This window comes from Dermacentor andersoni, chromosome 4, assembly GCF_023375885.2.
Source record: "Dermacentor andersoni chromosome 4, qqDerAnde1_hic_scaffold, whole genome shotgun sequence".
In the NCBI taxonomy this organism is placed as follows: Eukaryota; Metazoa; Arthropoda; class Arachnida; order Ixodida; family Ixodidae; genus Dermacentor; species Dermacentor andersoni.
Genome location: NC_092817.1, coordinates 94,984,888 through 95,003,159, shown reverse-complemented (window position 1 = coordinate 95,003,159; position 18,272 = coordinate 94,984,888).

Below are 18,272 nucleotides of genomic sequence, written 5' to 3'. Positions count from 1 at the left end.
GATCGAGCTTAGGTCTCAGCTTCCTGAAACGATGGAAACATTTACGTAATTTGGGCTATTGCTCGTTTGCACGAGGTTGTGTTGTTTAGTTTAGTAATGGGAAACGTTTGTCTTTGTTGACTGCTACATTTGTGTCACATGCCCGCCCTGACTGATTAACTGTGTTGCTTAAGCTTCGTCTGCCGTTTGAGTTTTCCTTGCATAACCGTGATTGCGAGAGCAATCGTAAAACAACGTAAGGTTGGGATAACTAAGCTTTTGCAGGCATTTGTATCATGATCGAAGCACTTGCTGCACATGATGGCTGGCCAGCCCAGCTACTGAATTTCCACGTGTTTCTTTTAGGCCGGTATAATGCTAATGCCAAACAATGCTGTACACGTGCAATTCTGGAAATAACGAAACTTTTGGGCAACTTCTTGTGAAACTGCTGCTTATTTGCACATTGTCGGGTGCATGCTAGTATGATATCAAGCTTACCTCTCAGCTGGTTGTATCGATTGAAACGTTTGTGCTACTTATTAGGCTATTGCTCCTTTGCACGTCATCATATTTTTATTCAAGGGAAATGTTTGTCACTGTTGACTGTTAGTTAAATTTCTGTCATGCGACTTCGGTGACTGACCATATCTCTTAAGCTTTGTCTACCGTTTGAGTTTTCTTTGCATAACCGCGATTGCAAGAGTAATTGTAAAATTGCGGTAGGGCTGAGCAACAGAACTGTTGTAGGCATTTGTATTTCAATGGCAGCACCTCCCAAACAGGGCGGTTGATCAACCATGCTGCTTCAGTTTTTTTTACTCTCACATATGCTATCACTTGGGCCACCGTATGTTCCGACATGTGTGCATAACGTGCTGGAGAAGTTTATGAGACTGTTGCATCCCCATATTGTCATTGTATTCTTAGTGAAGCTATGTACTCGACGTTCACCTCATGTTTTTATTATAGCGACAGAAATTGTAGGGACACTCCCGAAGAAATTCTGCTGATAAGGACTTGTGCCACGGTGGGTTGTGGCTCCGTGAGCGCTGTTCCCGTGCAGCTAGAGTGTCAAAGGTCATCTAAGCTTAGCTCTGGAAAAGCACTGTAGCTGGAAGCAGCAAGAAGCGATAGCTTGTCGCTGCTGCCTTGCGTCATCACGCCAGCGTTCCTACAGCGAATTTACCTCGAGTGAGATGTGTTCATGTTTGGCTTTACGCACAACACCAAGTTTATTAATTTAACAGGGAAGCGAAGGTTTACTATAGTTTAGACTGGCAATAACACATACAGCTGCTATAATACTTACTTATAGCTGTTTGGTAATTTGCTGTCACAATCACTGCTTCGCTTTTCGGGCAAAACGGTGCCATTTTTTACTATTATCAGCTCGTTCGACAAAACTATGCTGATGTAGAGAATAGGAAGATTCCTTTTATTTTTGCACAGAGTTGAAATTACTACAACTTCTTTCTGGTGACTGTTAGCTCATCAAGTTTGTATAAAGTCACAAGGAAGCAAAGTTTCTGTCAGAACTAGCAGACTGCTGTTAAAAGTGTAGGTTGTTAACATCCACAGGGTGGATAGTAATTTTTGTACATATTTCTAACACATTTTTCTTGCACACTTTACAGCCATGTTGTGTGCCTGCCATCAGCCTGGTGTCACTTTGGGCCCAACGTCATTCTTTGTTGCTGATCAGTACTAAGCAAGCCCAGAGAAACCGCCTGCTAACTTTCTTAGTACCTCTGATCTGAACAGTGCATTTTCATGTCTGCGACCACTGGAACGATCCTTCAGGATGACTAGTAAATTGTGTAGCGTACCCATGATCTCTTCTGTTCTGCATCTGAAAGTGTGGACGAAAGGCTTCACCCAGCGTGTGGCGACTTGCTTATGGGCCGATGTACCTGTGAACTCTGGGTTAATTTTTGTCTCGGCAACTGTTGAAGCAAGTCCGCAGAAATGTCCCACTAAATTTCTTAGTACCTGTGAACTGCAATGTAATTATCTGCGACCACTAAGCCAGCCTACAGAGAGCCTTAGTAAATTGCTTAGTCGCCAAGATACCTGTGATCTTTTCAGAAGTATTTGTATCTGCTGCCATGGATGAACAGCCAGTCTTCTTTTGATAACTTCCATGAAGGCTGTCTGATACCCCTGAATTTTTAGGGTGAACTTGTGTTTGTGTGTGACCGCTGAAGCAAGCCCACACAAATCCTGTTAACTTTTGGTACAGGTAAACTTGTACAATGCATTTTTGTGTCTGTGACCACTGAAGCGAGCATGCTGCAAGCCTTTAGTCAATTGTGTAGTCGCCAAGGTACCTGTGACGGTATCAGAAATATTTTACTGTGACCACGAAAGAAAGGTCGCATTCAGCTTCTGCTTACTTTCTTAGAGGCCTTTGAGCCTGGGTTCACTTACGGTGAATTTGCGTTTGTGACCACTCAAGTACAACAAGTATCTTGTAACTTCTAGTACCTGTGAACTCAGTTTGGTTTTATGCTGAAGCAACTGTCTTGTAACTGCTTTTGTACCTGTGAACTCTCCAGTAATGTTCGTGTCTTCAACTGCTTAAGTGACCCTTTAGTAACTTTATTAATACCCAATGTATCTATCTTTAGTACTTTTAGTGTGTACGACCACTGAAGCAAGCCTGCAGAAAATGTGGAGTAGCTTCCTTGGTGGCTATGGTACCTGTGAACTTTTCAGCAAATTATGCATTTATGGTTCTGCGACTGCTGAAGTGAGCCAGCCCACAGTATAGGCCTCCTACTAACTTTCTTTGTACATCTCACCCTTACAGAGGGCTTTTAAAGTTATTTAGCTGGCCAAGGTGCATCTGCAAAATATTACCTCAACTGAAATGGTCTTGTCGCTACTCGAAAGTGTCATTGTTTGCTCTGGTGACTTTTCCAAGAATTTGTTATGGGTGCAGAGCGCATTTACTCCATAAATATGTGATCATACAGCAGCTGTTTGCATCTATGACCACTGAACTAGTCTCAAGTACTTTTGTTAATGCCTAATGTAGTTGCGACATCTTTAGCATAACACGTGTTAGTATATGTAACTACTAAATATGGCCTACGGAAAGGCTCTCATAACTTATAGTGGCTAACATATCTGAACTTTTCAGCAAATCTTGCGTTGATGTGCCTGCAGTCACGGAAGTGAACTTGCAGCAAGCCTCATGACAACTTCCGTAGTGGCCTCACCGAGAGTTCTCAACCTTTCTTGCTAGCCAAAGTGCATTTGTAAAGACTTGAATTCCTTCACTCTATTACTGGCCATGGTGTGCCATAACTTCTAATGGCCAAGCTAGTAGTATGATAAAATTATTTAGTTTTATTTGTTTTGATTAATATGCTTTACTGAAAACTGTCGAGTGCATTTAAAAGTTGAACTTGAAATCTTCTAGCAGCTGTTTTATTTAAATAAATGTTCTATTTCTAAAGAGATTGTCAAATGATTGAGCAGCCTGCAGAACTTAGTTCTGCAGCTTCGTTCGTGTTAGCACAAAAAAGTATAGCTTACATGTTCAGATCGATTATAGCTTATACATTCAAAAGATTCTTCACCAGTACCGTGCGAGCGGTGACTGGCCAGCTGGTCAGCGCCTTCTAACCATGCAAAGTGACAAGATCAGCAAGAGTAGCACATGCACACCAAGTTCACTGGAAGCTGTTATCTCTATAAGCCGGGGAGCTTGCGTCGACTTAATTGTGCCAAGGGCTGTGTCGTGCTGGTGGAAAGAGCCTAGCAGACGGAACTTGTGCTTCCAGTGAAGTTGGTGCGCATGCGCTACTCTTGCCGATCTTGTCGCTTCACACTGTTAGAAGGCCAGCGCCTTCTAACAGTGTGAAGCGACCTGCCGGCCAGTCAACGCTCACGTGGACGTGTCAAAGAATTGGCAAACTGTATTATATGTTTTCATATGATGCATTTTTATTAAGCTCTATGTGATGTATTAGCTTACTGTAGCAGGGAATTATGTGCATAGTGCTTAGCTGAACTGCAGCCTTCTTTAGATGCTTTGAGATGCGGTGGGCTGCATTTCTGGCCTCTCTCCTGGTACTTCCAACTTTTGCATGAAAAACATTTTTGGTCGCCTTATTGAAGCGTTGGGATGGATCTTCAAGAGCCATGCAGTTACTTTTCATCCTGCGCCACAGGTCAACACAAAACCAGGCCAAGCTTAATTTGTTAGTGGTATATGGGTAAATGTGGCAGGCCTGCTGCACTGCTGGGGCACATTCTTAGGAACGTCCCTATTATGTTAACTTATAATTGATTTGGATGTACTGTGGATGTTTTAAATCCACAGGAAAATATCCCACAAACATACTTTGGACACTTGCTAACACAAAAAGTCTCAGAAGCATCCTACATCCCGAAATAAATGTCCTTAGGATGTACTCGGGATTATGCAACGAGAATAATCCATACTTAAACATCTCTTGGACGCCCCAATATCCCAATATGACGTTCATGGAACGTTTCCCTGAACGTCAATTCGTCTGCATGGGACGAGCCCATGGACATCCAAGAATGATCCACAGGCTTTTTACATATGTCCTAGGGAAGTATAATTTGGACATATGATCCAACGTAGACAATAGCACCGCGGTCGGTCTGTTTTTCTCGCGTTGTTATATTTAGCTGTTTCCACTCAAGCTCATGAATAGGTCTTATCGTGCATGTATTCAATAGAAATAATAAATTAAAACTTCCAACTGGCATCACTGAAATTCTGTTGGAGTATCCAACAGAATATAATGACAAGGATGGTTCAAGTAAGAAACATATTAGGTAAATACCATACAATTGCAAAGACGGTTACTTACTTCCTGATGACCAGAATGCGAGACAGCATACTGCACATGTACTACATACATTGCCAATTCCTACTGCATTTATTAGAAGAATTACACAAATGCGGTTGATGACCTACTCCATGGCATTGTGGTTCTGTGTTTCCATGTTCTCTCAAGTGACTGGCCCACACAAAGGACTTGGAGCAGATGGTGCAGTGGTATCATCATTTGCCCGTGTGAGTGCGCAAGTGCTTCTTCAGGTGGCGGCTAATCACAAAAGTCTGAGAGCACAAGGAGCACTGATATGGCCGCTCACCTGAGTGAATGCGCAAATGATCATTCAGGCTACTCCTTTGTAAGAAGTTCTGAGGGCACAAATTGCACTGAAATGGCCTCTCACCCGTGTGCATGTGTAGGTGATTCTTCAGAGTGGACCTATGTGAGAATCTCACAGGGCATGAAGGGCATTGAAATGGCCGCTCGCCTGTGTGGACGCGTAGGTGTTCCTTCAGGTATTCTTTTCGCGAGAAGCTCTGAGGGCATGAAGTGCAGTGAAATGGTTTCTCGCCTGTGTGGATGCGTAGGTGTTTCCTGAGTGTGTCTCGTCGCGAGAAACTCTGAGGGCACAAGTGGCACAGAAGTGGGCCCGCAGTTGTGTGGAGCCTGACATGTGCTTTCAGACATAACAGTTCTCCAGTTTCATAGTCACAGAAGTCACATCGGAGACGGCATCTCTGCTGCGACTTGTCATGCTCGGTAGTTGTTGGTGAGGTAGAACTCCCCGATCCTGCACAAAGAAAACAAACTACACTTAGGAAAGGAAAAAATCAGAATAACACGATGCTAGTGCTAATCATGAGCCTTTTGTTCATTCAATAGTTATTTAGGTTGATCTGGTTGACCTTTCCGATTTGCTCAATATTCTTATATGTGTGATTGCTTAAGGACCAAGTTTGTGAAATGTGAACATACTTTCCTAAAAAAGGCGGGAGGGGTTGCACCGTTAAAATTTATTAAAGCGAGAGGAGGTAGAGTGCAGTGTTTGCATGTGCCTTTGCTTCGGTCAAACAAAATATTTAATGCTATATTTAAAACTTTCATGATAAATCATTATAGTGAACAAAATGCTTTCATGATATCTTTGACAACAATCAAATAAAAACAATACACATTCTACAGTGCAGGCAGACCGACAGGGACATGGAAAGGATCATTAGACAGAGCATACCACTGTGTGCTGTCCAATGTACTTTTGTCCCTGTCATTCTGTCTGTACTGCCACAAAGAAGATGCCATACCAATAAGCCCATATATATATGTTCCCTTATTGCTGAAAAATTTGTCACCGTCAGATATTTAGGGTATTTTCTTTCTAAATGTAAGACATGGTGCACAGACATCTCTACCCCATCTTCACCAGCACCTATTCACACCAGTAACAAGTGCAATACAATTGAAGGTGCCATTGTCAAAACAGTAGAACAACAAACCCTCTGGTGTTCTCAGTGGAATGCCAAAATAACCACTCTCCTGGAAAAGTAAAATCTCTTCAAGCACATAATTGTTCAAAAAGGTCGCCCCTTTGCACTAACCATACAAACACAAGTCTCCTCCTCCCCTCTTTTCTTCTTCCTTTTCAAACAAATTCATTACCATACAATTTCTGAGGATACAAGAAGCACACTTGCGCAATCTGTTGAATTGAGGCCAGATGCCTTTGGTCGAGCATGCTAAGTCCTTACATGTTTTTCGTGGTTTTACGCTGGTAATTCATCACCTAAGCTATTTACTACATACACAGTGCCTAGAACCCCCAGCAATGCTCAATGATCAATATGTCTGCATAGTACGGTCAGATTCTGCTTCAGCATTTCCTCTTGTTTATTTTCACCGTCCGAGTTGTTTTCGTTAGTCACTCTGTTTACCAAGCATACAAGACATCAATAACCCATAAACAAAAACATAGATCGATAGTGAACACTCAAGAATAAGATGACATAAACTTCGCAACAAAGTAAACAAAGTATGTCATTTCACAATGTAATAGCTAGCTTAAATTGGAACAAGAAATGCGCTCCATGAATGCGCTCCACAGTCATCTCCATTGAAGGCAAGACAACTAACAATGGGCCATAGTACACCATTGCTCTTACCACAAAAAAGAATACAACAAATGTTACAGAGCATAAAAATAAATTATGTAATGAATCATGTAGTACTCCATGAAAAATCTAAATGGGCCACTAGGCTTACAAGTTCTCATGTGCTCACATGTTTAATTTTATCCAATCATGTGCATTGTTGCATGGTATAAATATAATGAGTCAAGCAGAATGAAATAAGTACATATCTCATAACACTAGGCTCAAAACTTGAATTCCTGATGAATATTTCACAACAGTGCATTATACAGCAAAAATAAATGGGATTTCCAGCTCCATCCCTAAACTTAGCTTTTAGCATCCCACACAATACAATGTTAATGACGCCAAAAGATGATCATATGCCATTAGTGCATGCATTAACATATCAACAAGAATTAACAATGCAGATTTCAAAAACCACAATTTACTTAGTTTTCACTGTGTGGAGACACTGTGTGCATTGAATTATTAATCAAGGTCAAGCTGTAAAGGAACATTTATGAGCTAGAAGACAATAAAAAAGCTCAAACAATATATAATCAAGAAAAATAGCTCCATAAGGAATAGAAGCACTGGAACCTAGAGGGAACAAAGCGCAGACCTATCAGAAGAAGATAACATCCCATCATGCACCATAGAAGGTACTGAGGAATGGAATTTCAATTCACATATTCATACCAGTCTAGCTTACCCAGACCGTATCCTACAGCAAGGTGCAATCTATTCCATATTATCCCATTACAAGACAGATACAAAAACCAAATATGGAATAAATCTGAAGTGCTAGAAGAGCATTTGAACCCTTTCAGTTATCTTTAGGTGACAAACCTGTAGCATTTCCCCCCCTCAGATGTTATAAAATGAACACAGGTTATTTTTGTTTACACAAAAGCAGAGAAATAACACAATAATGGCAAATGTTCACTTAGTATAATGCTCAGATTACTATCTGACAAAAATAAAATGCCCAGCAGACTCAAAAACACCATCGTTCTCAGTATTCAGGTCAAGGTCAGAATACAAAGTGGTGGAAGTTGCCTTCCTGGAACAAGCTGTCATCTTTCAAGTACGAGCCTGGCTTATAGTGAGAGTCAGAACACACACCACTTCAGTTAGAAAGGAAGGAGTTTAGGAAGAAGCACTTCCGTTTATTCAAACTCGACCAGACAAAGCAAATAGAGCAACAGATGCAAGAGATACAACAGAGCCATCCTGGAGAAAGCAGATCGACGAAAGGCACACCCTCATTGCGAAAGGAGGCGTGCCATAGTGCAGGTAGCCGAAGACATAAGAGAACTTTGCAAGCATATGACAGAGGGCAGAAACAAGCAAGAGTAGTGGCTATGTACACATTATGAATATCTGGAAATAAAATTGCCGCCACAGTGGTGCACAAAGTCAGGGAGCCATTCCTCTCATTTGCAGGGATGCGTGTGGCAGAACCGCGTCTACGAAGATGTGCATTCCGCAGCCACTAACAAAATCCCAGACTGAGCAAACCCAGGCAAAAGAGAAAATATGCTTCTAGAAATATACAACAGATGGCGGAACCACCTTGGAGCTTGCCAACATTGCGTTACAGTGTACTTATCATTGGAGAAAGGGGAGGACGTATAGGTACATCAGTGACATGGTGGGACAGAAACATGAAAGTGTACCAATACATCAGTGATATTGAAATGGTTAAATGAGAAAATGACGCAAATATAAGACAGGATTGGTGGCCATTCTTCTCTTTACAATCAATGTGTGCTACAAAGGAACTGTCAAGGCAGAAGAAAAAGATGCCAACAAGGCAATAAACTGGCTTTGTTTGCGAGTGCAAACACCCTGTTTATGTTCATAACCGCTTAAACATACTCTTTTAATTCAAACATGACAAGGAATTCACATAATTTAGTACCTCAATAAAATAGATTATCCATTAAGTGAGCGAATTACCAGGTTACAAAAACAACTTGCAGTAAGTTTCTTTTTGAGCACTGTAAACATTAATAAATTCAGAAGAATGCTTAAACAGGCATTTGGAGGATGCCGACATGTTCCAGTGAGACACCCCCCATTCCAAATTTATAACGACGGAGCATTTTACTGCATATGCGAGTATTCTGCATGAATAGTTGGTGGCTGTGTCTTGTACTTCACATGAAGAAATAGCAAAGCTGGTTACAGCAATACGTTGAAAGCTTATAACAGCAAATGTCCCTGTAACTTATCCTGAATTATACTGAAGCATCCATTGGAGTCATGTAGCTGTTCATTATATTAGAGGATATGGTGACACATGCTTCTTGATGCACCAGACCACCACACAGCACACCGCAAACGTATGTAGATTCCATATTTGGACTCCCCTTAATATATAAAGTATACCTACATGGCCAGTGACCTACTCAGTAGTGTAACAGTGCTGTGTCTTCATATGTCTGCTCATGTGAGTGGCCTGCACAAAGAAATTTTAAAATATAATTTAGCTCACTTCAAGGAGGAATCACATTGAGAGGAATTACTGTCAACAGCCTGAAAGCTGCACTCACAAAGTCACGAGACCATGGCTGTAGCGTCAACTTGACAGCTCTTTGGATCTAAACATCGAAGCATTGTACATGAGACACCCTAACTGAACAGAGTCTGCAACACCAGCTGAACTGCCTCAAGAAAGCAGGCCATTCAGAAGAATTTCATGAATCTGTGGCAGGCTACCTCTTGCAGGAGGTCAAGAATGAGGGGCATGCATGACAAGTTACACCTGGCCGCCCTAATACAAGGCTTGTGGCTGTGCCATAAGTACACAAGTTCTCCCACTGTCTGAAAAAGATGGAAGCCAAGTGTAGAGCTCCTGTAGTATTCTTTGGCCCATAGTATTCTTCTGTACCCATGAAAAACGGGAACAAAAGCAGCCTAGCCTGCACTAAAAAAGCACAAGACATGCTTTGTCACATGCAGGACAGGTGTCGAGCACATGACACCACTGTTCTGGGGAGCATGTCACATTGGGCAGACAGGAAGATTCAGTAATGATAAAGTGAGAGCCCTGAGCAGCAGTTGATGTACTGACTACAGGGTGACATTTGGATGATCATAGTTGGTGATGCTAATGTACTCCAGCATTCAGTGAGTGCATGTTTTGAGCACTTTTAATAGAAAGTTCTAGCTTGTCGGGCACTCGGGTAAATGCAGGCGGACTGGGCATAGGGGCATGGGCGTAAATGAGAGCAGCCTGCATGGTGCAGCCACCTGGTGGCACAAAGCTTAAACAGACAAAAACAGATAATATTGAAGTAACCAAGTGTATTCTACTTAGCTGAGGGTGTGAATTTTCGGCAGCCACACCATTATGCCACTCCTGAAAATTTACACCAGCAGCAAAGTAGAATACACTTGGTTACTACTATATTAGCTGTTGTTGTCTGTCCGAGCTCTGTGCCACCATTTGGCTGCACCATGCTGGACGCTCACGTTTACACCTCTGCCCCTTCCCCTTAACGCCTACTTCATCTGAATTTACCCGAATACCGGACAAGCTAAAGCTATCTAATGAACAAGCAAAAACACATTTTTTTGAGGCCTTTCCAATAACACTGAAAGTAACATGTGCGAGTGCTCCTTCAGTGGTATAATCAAAAGAACTAAGATATCTTAATTGAGGATTGTAACGCAAATGGAAAAATGTATAACTAGTTTGTTTCGACAAAACTTTTCTCCCTCCCTTTTCATCTCTCAGTTGTGTTATGTGCCAGCTCATCCGTGCCGTATTGCAATAAATCATGACTTGAAGTCAATGCCTTTTCTGTTTGTCTCTGTCCCTTTTCTAGTCCTTCTTTTGTGCTGCCAGAATGCAGGAAAGTTAGCATGAGCAAGAAGCCCGTATTTCAAGAAGCCCGTATTTCTGAGTTAACTGCATAAAGGACAAGGAGGAGACTGTGTAGCGGTATGGTCGCTTGCCCATATCACAGCGCAGTTGCCTCTCAAGGTGGCTGTCATGTGTAAAGGTTCGTGGGCACGAAGGACATTTAAATGGACTCCTCCCTGCATGGATGTGCAGGCAACTCTTCAGGGTGGATCTTTGTGAGAGGCTCAAAGGGCATGAAGGTCATTGAGTGGCTTTTCATCCGTATGGGTGCACAAGTGTTGCTTCAACATGAACATTCGCTTGAAGCTCTAGGAGACAAATGGTACTCAAGTGGACATTCGCCTGTGTGGACCCTGCTGTGTACTTTCAGATCAAACAGTCTTCCAATTTTATAGTTGCAGAGGTGACACCGGTGAAGGCATCCAAGATGAGATTTTTCACCCTCGGCAATTGCTGGGCAGCTGGAATGCCTCGATGCTGCACAAAGAAAGCAAAACTGCAATTACAAGATGCCAAATAAATAAAAAAATCGTAGATAATTATGTCAATGATGAGATTTTTATTTTTTTCACAGAAGGTCTAGATGTTGACTTCAGGTAAGATCAACGACAGCATGGCTGCCAGATTATTTTGATTTGCTAAATGTAATTTGATATGCGATTACTCAATGACAAGGTTTGTAAAACCTACACATATTTTTTACCAAGAAATGTAAACTATTTTTTTTTTTTGTGAGAGATCCTAAACTGAGTGAAGGCTGGCTGCAGCGCTTACACGCATGGAAGCCAATTAAGGTTCTGGTGAGGTCTTCCACATTTTGGATACACATATACCATTGTAAAAAAAATGCTTACACTACTGTCAGTTGTATTGAATTGTTTCACAGCGAAGCTCACTATGGCTAGCCTACCATGAAATTTTCATATGCACGAGCAAAAACTCAGCATGCCCTCCCTTTGTTGTGGTTCCAAGCCCGTGCGTGCTTAATTTCCTTCTGCTCTACTGGGGTGATGGGTAAACTGCAAGCCTACTTTGCACCGGGGGGCGGTGCCGTCGAAATGTCATGCGTGCCTCCTTTTCCCCTGCTCCTCGGGGCAGCAGCGCTTCAATCACGTGCATAGCTAGTTTCCCCCAGCTCCTCGAGGTGGCGGTAGTCGTCCACACTGGAGCACAATAATAAAACCAGCAGCTGCTCAGCAGCGCATCTCACGAGCATGAGCCATTAGTCGTGCATAGATTTGACTCTGGCTTGGAACGTGTCCAACGTTGTACCCAAGTCGATCAGTGGGTACCATAGCGACCACAAGGCCTTCGTTAGCACTATCAGGATAAAAAAATAATGACCCACAGATTAAGACAAATAACGACCACCCATCAAAACAACAAATGAGTTCCTACCCTTGTTCAAAATTCTGTGTCACCGCTGTGTCATGTGCTAAACCACATTGCTGGTCACCCACCTTCACAGAGTGGAATGGCTCATGATTTCTTAAATGTCATATTTGATCCAACATGCACTTGTGTTATCATTCATGTGTGCATGTGTTGCATTTGTGTTATCAAGTGTTAGCCATTGCGATCATGCTGAAATTTTCACTCAGTTTCATGCCCTTGACCATAGCCTATATAGCAGTAATGACAGTAATACAGGTGAAGGTGCCCGTAACAAAATAGTTGTGCATAAAACATCTGGTGTTCACAGTGCAATGCCAAGACAAGCACTCTGCAGCACAAATATAAGCCCAGAGATCACAAACAAAGCTGTTGGCACTACTGACATACACACAAGGTGTCCCCTTTCCATTGACCATTGAAGTGCACATTGTTTTTCTTATACAAAATGCAACATCACAGTTTCCAAGGCGGGAGGTACGCTTGCACTGTTATACAGTTTTGAATTCAGACTGCATGCTTTTGACCAAGCATCATACATTATCTTAGGTATATTATGTTCTTATGGCACTTATATATTGTTTCAGGTATGTGCTCCAGACTCCGTAAAGTAAAACTTTAGTGGCCACCATATGCACCCTGGTGTGGTAGCTGTTACAAGCTCATTTGCTACAACAGGGTACTACAATAGATGGCACACATCCGTGCGTCAAATCTAGAAAACACAGCTATACTTAATGATCAGTATGTCCACGTACTATGGTTGGATGCTGCTGAAGCACTGTTCTTGTCCTTATTTTTAATTAAACCCATTTAAAAGCAGCTTTTTTTGTTTTACCATGATGATATGCTTAACAAACAATTGGATGAATAACACACAATGAAGAAAGAGATCTTGGGAATTTTGCAAAGGGGCTAACCAGATTGAGCGGTGAGACTGAAGAAAAGCATACTGGGGCATATTTTGTAGCAGCTGCTTCCCCTTTTAGAGCACGCCTCTTGGGCACCCATTCCTGCGTTGAGCGTCTATGTGCCTCGTGCTCCCTTGGCGTAACAGGGCAAATGCGGAGCACAGTGGAGAATGAAAGAAAGTGATAGCACAGAGAAAGGAGCAAACAGCAGATAGCAAAGAGAAAAGTGTACAACAGCTGTGTCTTACCAGTACTCACGTACGGGGCAGAAACCTGGAGGCTTACGAAAAGGGTTCTACTTAAATTGAGGACGACGCAACGAGCTATGGAAAGAAGAATGATGGGTGTAACGTTAAGGGATAAGAAAGGAGCAGATTGGGTGAGGGAACAAATGCGAGTTAATGACATCTTAGTTGAAATCAAGAAAAAGAAATGGGCATGGGCAGGACATGTAATGAGGAGGGAAGATAACCGATGGTCATTAAGGGTTACGGACTGGATTCCAAGGGAAGGGAAGCGTAGCAAGGGGCGGCAGAAAGTTAGGTGGGCGGGTGAGATTAAGAAGTTTGCAGGGACGACATGGCCACTATTAGTACATGACCGGGGTAGTTGGAGAAGTATGGGACAGGCCTTTGCCCTGCAGTGGGTGTAACGAAGCTGATGATGATAACAAAGGGAGTGCGAGGAGGAAAGAGGAGGAGGTGAGTAGTGAAAGGGTGAAGAGAACAGCTGAAGACTGAAACAGCAAAGAGGGTGCAAGGAGGAAAGCGGATGAAGCCACCTAGCAGTACTACCAGATGACACTCACGTCTGCACATCCGGGGCGAGCATGAGATTTTGTGGCGGATGGACATGTTTTTCCAAGGCTTCGTGGCGGCGACGAAATCACGTCTTTTGTGCATGCTTTGAGCTTGCCTCTGTTTTTGATTTGCACATTTCTTTAGCCTTCAAATAATAATTGGGTAGCTTCCTTTTTTTTTTCTCTTCCTTTTTTCATGTGAGCGGGTGTGTTTCGTGTATATTTGGCTTTGCAAGATAATCAGACGTCCTTTCGCGCCATGTGCTTCAACCAAGTCTTTATGGCCTTTAAATAGTAGCTTGGAAATGGCAAGACTAATAGCTATTAGCGGTTTTACTGCGTTTGCTTTGGCATCGGGAATATTGCTTGAAGTGAGAGTGTGGCCACATGGTTGAACACATGCGAAAACATGGCATACCTTAAGTCTGTGCGGCATTGATTGCTTTTAAAACGTTGGTGAGAATTACTTTGCGGCATTTTAAGGATTTAGATTCCATGCGTATTGGTTTTTGCCAGAAGGTACGTGCTCTGCATTATTATAGTATTATAGTATTTGCATTAGAAAAAGCAGTGCAATACATGGCAGAGGGAATCAAGTCAATCGGCACACACTGTGATGTCGATGCTAGGCTGAAGAAAATGGAGGCTTTGCAGGATGAGCTTGTCGAACAGGTCGCAGAGCTATAAATTTAGCTTAATGTGGAGCATGATGCACGGAAGGTAGTGGAAAAAAATTACTTAAAGCAGCCGATGAAAAGCTGAACAGGGCCGCCATTGTGAGCGAGAGTGGTCGTGACAATGGAACACAATCCCCCGACATCACAGGAGAGGGAGTGTCAGCAAAACACGTGGAATGCATGCAATGTAGGAAGGGGGTAGCTGGAAAGAGCGGTAATACCTTGAGGCCACCACACAAAAAAAGCAGGAGCACAGGGGTCAATGCCTCTTGTCAAGTCCGAATCATGCGGAAAAGGACAAAGGGAAGCAGGGAGAGGAAGGAGAGAGTGAAGTGGTGATTACCGCCTGCGACTCAAACCTGGCTAGGTGCTCAGAAGCAATTCTGAAGACGGTGAAAGGCGATAAAAGAGTGGCGGTAGGGACATTTCCAGGGCGGACACTGGGTTCCGTCATGGAACGAGCAAGAGCAAAGCTAGCGGAAAATGCCCATGTGTGCAACCTTGCCATAGTAGCAGGTGGGCTAAATGACATCCTAAACAGGAAAAGGGACAAGACTGGCCCAGCGCTTGGCGAACGGGGTATACGACTTGCGCAAGCTGTCCCTTCAAGTGCATGGTGCCAGAGGTGCCTGTACGCGACAGTCACATACAAAGAGCTGTAGTGGCTGCTAATGAAGCGATACGGAAAATGAGCCAAGAGAACGGTTTCGAGGTTGTCGAACTAAACAGAAAAGTGAGAAGGTGTGGTGGTTTTGAACGGAATGGGATCCACTTCAATTACAGGCTTGGACGAGAAGTGGGCTGGCGACTTGCTGGTCACGCTGTTGCTTCTTTAGGGGGCCCATGGGTGCTCAGGAGGCCAGAGTAGGTAGTAATGAAGAAGGTCCCCTATGGGAACCTCAGAATAGCATCGCCGTCAACAGAAAAAGGAGGAAAATAAGAAAGAGAGCTAGCCATGCAATAGGCTACATCAATATGCAAGGGGGCAGAAGGAAGGAAAAGTGGGCAGAGAATGAGGAGCAGCTAAATAGAAAACAAATAGGGGTGTATGTGGTTACAGAAATGCACCTTAGAGACTCGGAAGAGCTGCCAGTGATTGAGACTTATCTTTGGGAAGGGTGCAACCGAACTAAGTCAGAAAGAAAGGGAGGGGGAGTCTGGATGCTCATCCATCAGGGAGCCAAATGGAAAAAAGTAAATTCAAAATGTCAAGAGCATCTTTGGTTATCAGGTACAATGAGTGGAAAAAAAATTTGGCTGCGCGTAATGTATTTGTGGATCGGAAATAATTGCATAGAGAAGAATCAAGAGTTAGTGGAATGCGTAAGTGCTGATATTAATCGTTACGGGAATGATGCCGATATTATCCTATTAGGTGACATGAATGCCCACATAAAGGATCTAGATGGCTATACCGACAACAGGGAGTCAATGCTAGATCTTTGTGAGCAACAAAGCCTCGTTATCGTGAACACAGAGCCTAAGTGTCAAGGGCAGATCACGTGGGAAGTGGGAAACCGGCAACCGTCTATTGATTACTGTCTGATGACAGAAGCAATACATAAGTTGAGAGAAATGGTCATTGACGAGGAACGATATAACAGCACAGGGAGTGACCATAAACGCATCATTTTGAATATGGGATATGTAGTTGGGAAAGAGAGCAAGGAGTGAAAAATGCCCAGTTTGAATTTGAACGCTGAACAAGTAACGAATATTGTCACAAGAGTCGAGGAAGAACTCTGCAAATGGCCAGATAAAGGGTGGGAATATAGTGAGCTTCTAAGTGTAATAACGACAGAAATACAGAAAGAGAAACATGTTCGTTGGAAAGAAAAAAGGAAAACGAAAAGCTGGTGGAACAGGGAGATATGAGAAGCGATAGCCAAACGACAGAAAGCATCTCGAGAGCACAGGCAGGCAAAGAAGGCACAGTTGCCGCAGGATGTAGTGGCCAGTAAATGGGAAATATACCGGGAGAAAAAGTCTATGGTTCAAATACTGGTGCAAGCAAAGATAAAAGGTGAAAGTGAATGTTGTTTGTCATCAATACATGAGACAAAGAAGGCCACACCTAGAATATTTTGTAACTACAAAATTATTAGGCAGGTAGTCAACAACACTACAACAACATATCCTAGACGAACATGGAAACAAACTGGAAGGGGGAAGCGGCATTAAATTACATCTGAAAAATAACAGCCAAATCTTTCCAAGGCAATGACGAGGTTGTACTTGAATAAAAAAAAGAGCATGAAAGGGAACTAGATGGAAAAGGAGCTGGTGCTGACAAATTTAAACTGTAAGAAAGCTGAAGAGAAAATTCCTAAGCACACAGCCACAGGGCTATACGAGGTTGCCATTAGGCTGAATAACGAACTAGGGCCAAAAAGTAAGGAAGCTCTGGTGAAAGCAGTGGAATAAACTTAATATACAGGTTAGCAATGCAGGCAATCAAATTAAAGCTGCAAGCATGGGCAGAGAATAATGGGATTTTGGGAGAACTTCAGAATGGCTTCAGAATAGGTCGGCATTTGGATGATAACTTGTTTGTTCTTACTCAGTGTATTGAAATATCAAGAGTAGAAAGCAGACTGTTATATGTGGCCTTTTTAGACGTTGCAGGAGCGTATGACAACGCAGACCGCAACATTTTGTGGGATATTCTGGAAGCGGAAGGCTTAGGCAATGATTGTATACAGATTTTTAGAGATATTTACCTAGAAAATAGTTTGCGTTGATGGGAAGGGATGAGCAGCGAGGAGAAAGTTTATATCAACAAGGGATTGAGGCAGGGGGTCCCTTTATCCCCACTGCTATTAACGATGTACATTGTGAGAGCAGAAAGGGCGTTAGAAGGAAGTAATACCAGGTTTAATCTCTTACACAAACAGGCCGGTACAGTAGTAGAACAGCAGCTTCCAGGTTTGTTTTACGCGGACTACATTGTGTTCATAGCTAAAAACCAAAGTGATATGCAACGTCTGGCCAATAGCTGTTGTGGACAGGAAGGCGAGAACTTAGGTTTGAAATTTAGCATTAGAAAATCAGGTGATATGGTATTCAATGAAAACAGTTAACAGACAGTCAATACAGGGCCAGGAAATACCTCGAGTAAAAGAATATAAATATTTTGGTATATGGATAAACAAAGGCAATAGATATGTAGAAACACAGGAAGAAACAATAACAGTAAAGGGGAAGAGAAATGCTGCCATAATGAAGCACAGAGCACTAAGGGGATACAATAGGTACGAGGTGCTCTGCGGTATGTGGAAAGATGTAATGGTTCCAGGACTTACTTTCGAAAATGCGGTTGTTTGCTTGAAATCAGGGGTACAATCAGGGCTCGATGGCAACCAAAGGTCAGTGGGACGCCTCGCATTGGTCACTCATGGGAAGATTACAAATCAACTTGTGCAGGGTGATATGAGCTGGACAAGTTTTGAAGTGACGGAAGCTCACAGTAAAATTGATCATGAAGAACGACTGAGGAATGTGGAAGAAAGTAAATGGGCTGGGAGAGTGTCACAGTATTTGTATAGAAAAACATTGATTCACAGTGTAGGAAAAGAACTAGGAAGCTTACCAGCAAGTATGCGGCCTGTAGGGTAAGCAACACAGCAACAAAGAACATCAGGCGGAAAGTCAGAGAGGCTGAATTAATCTGATATGTAGCGCAATGGGAAAGAAA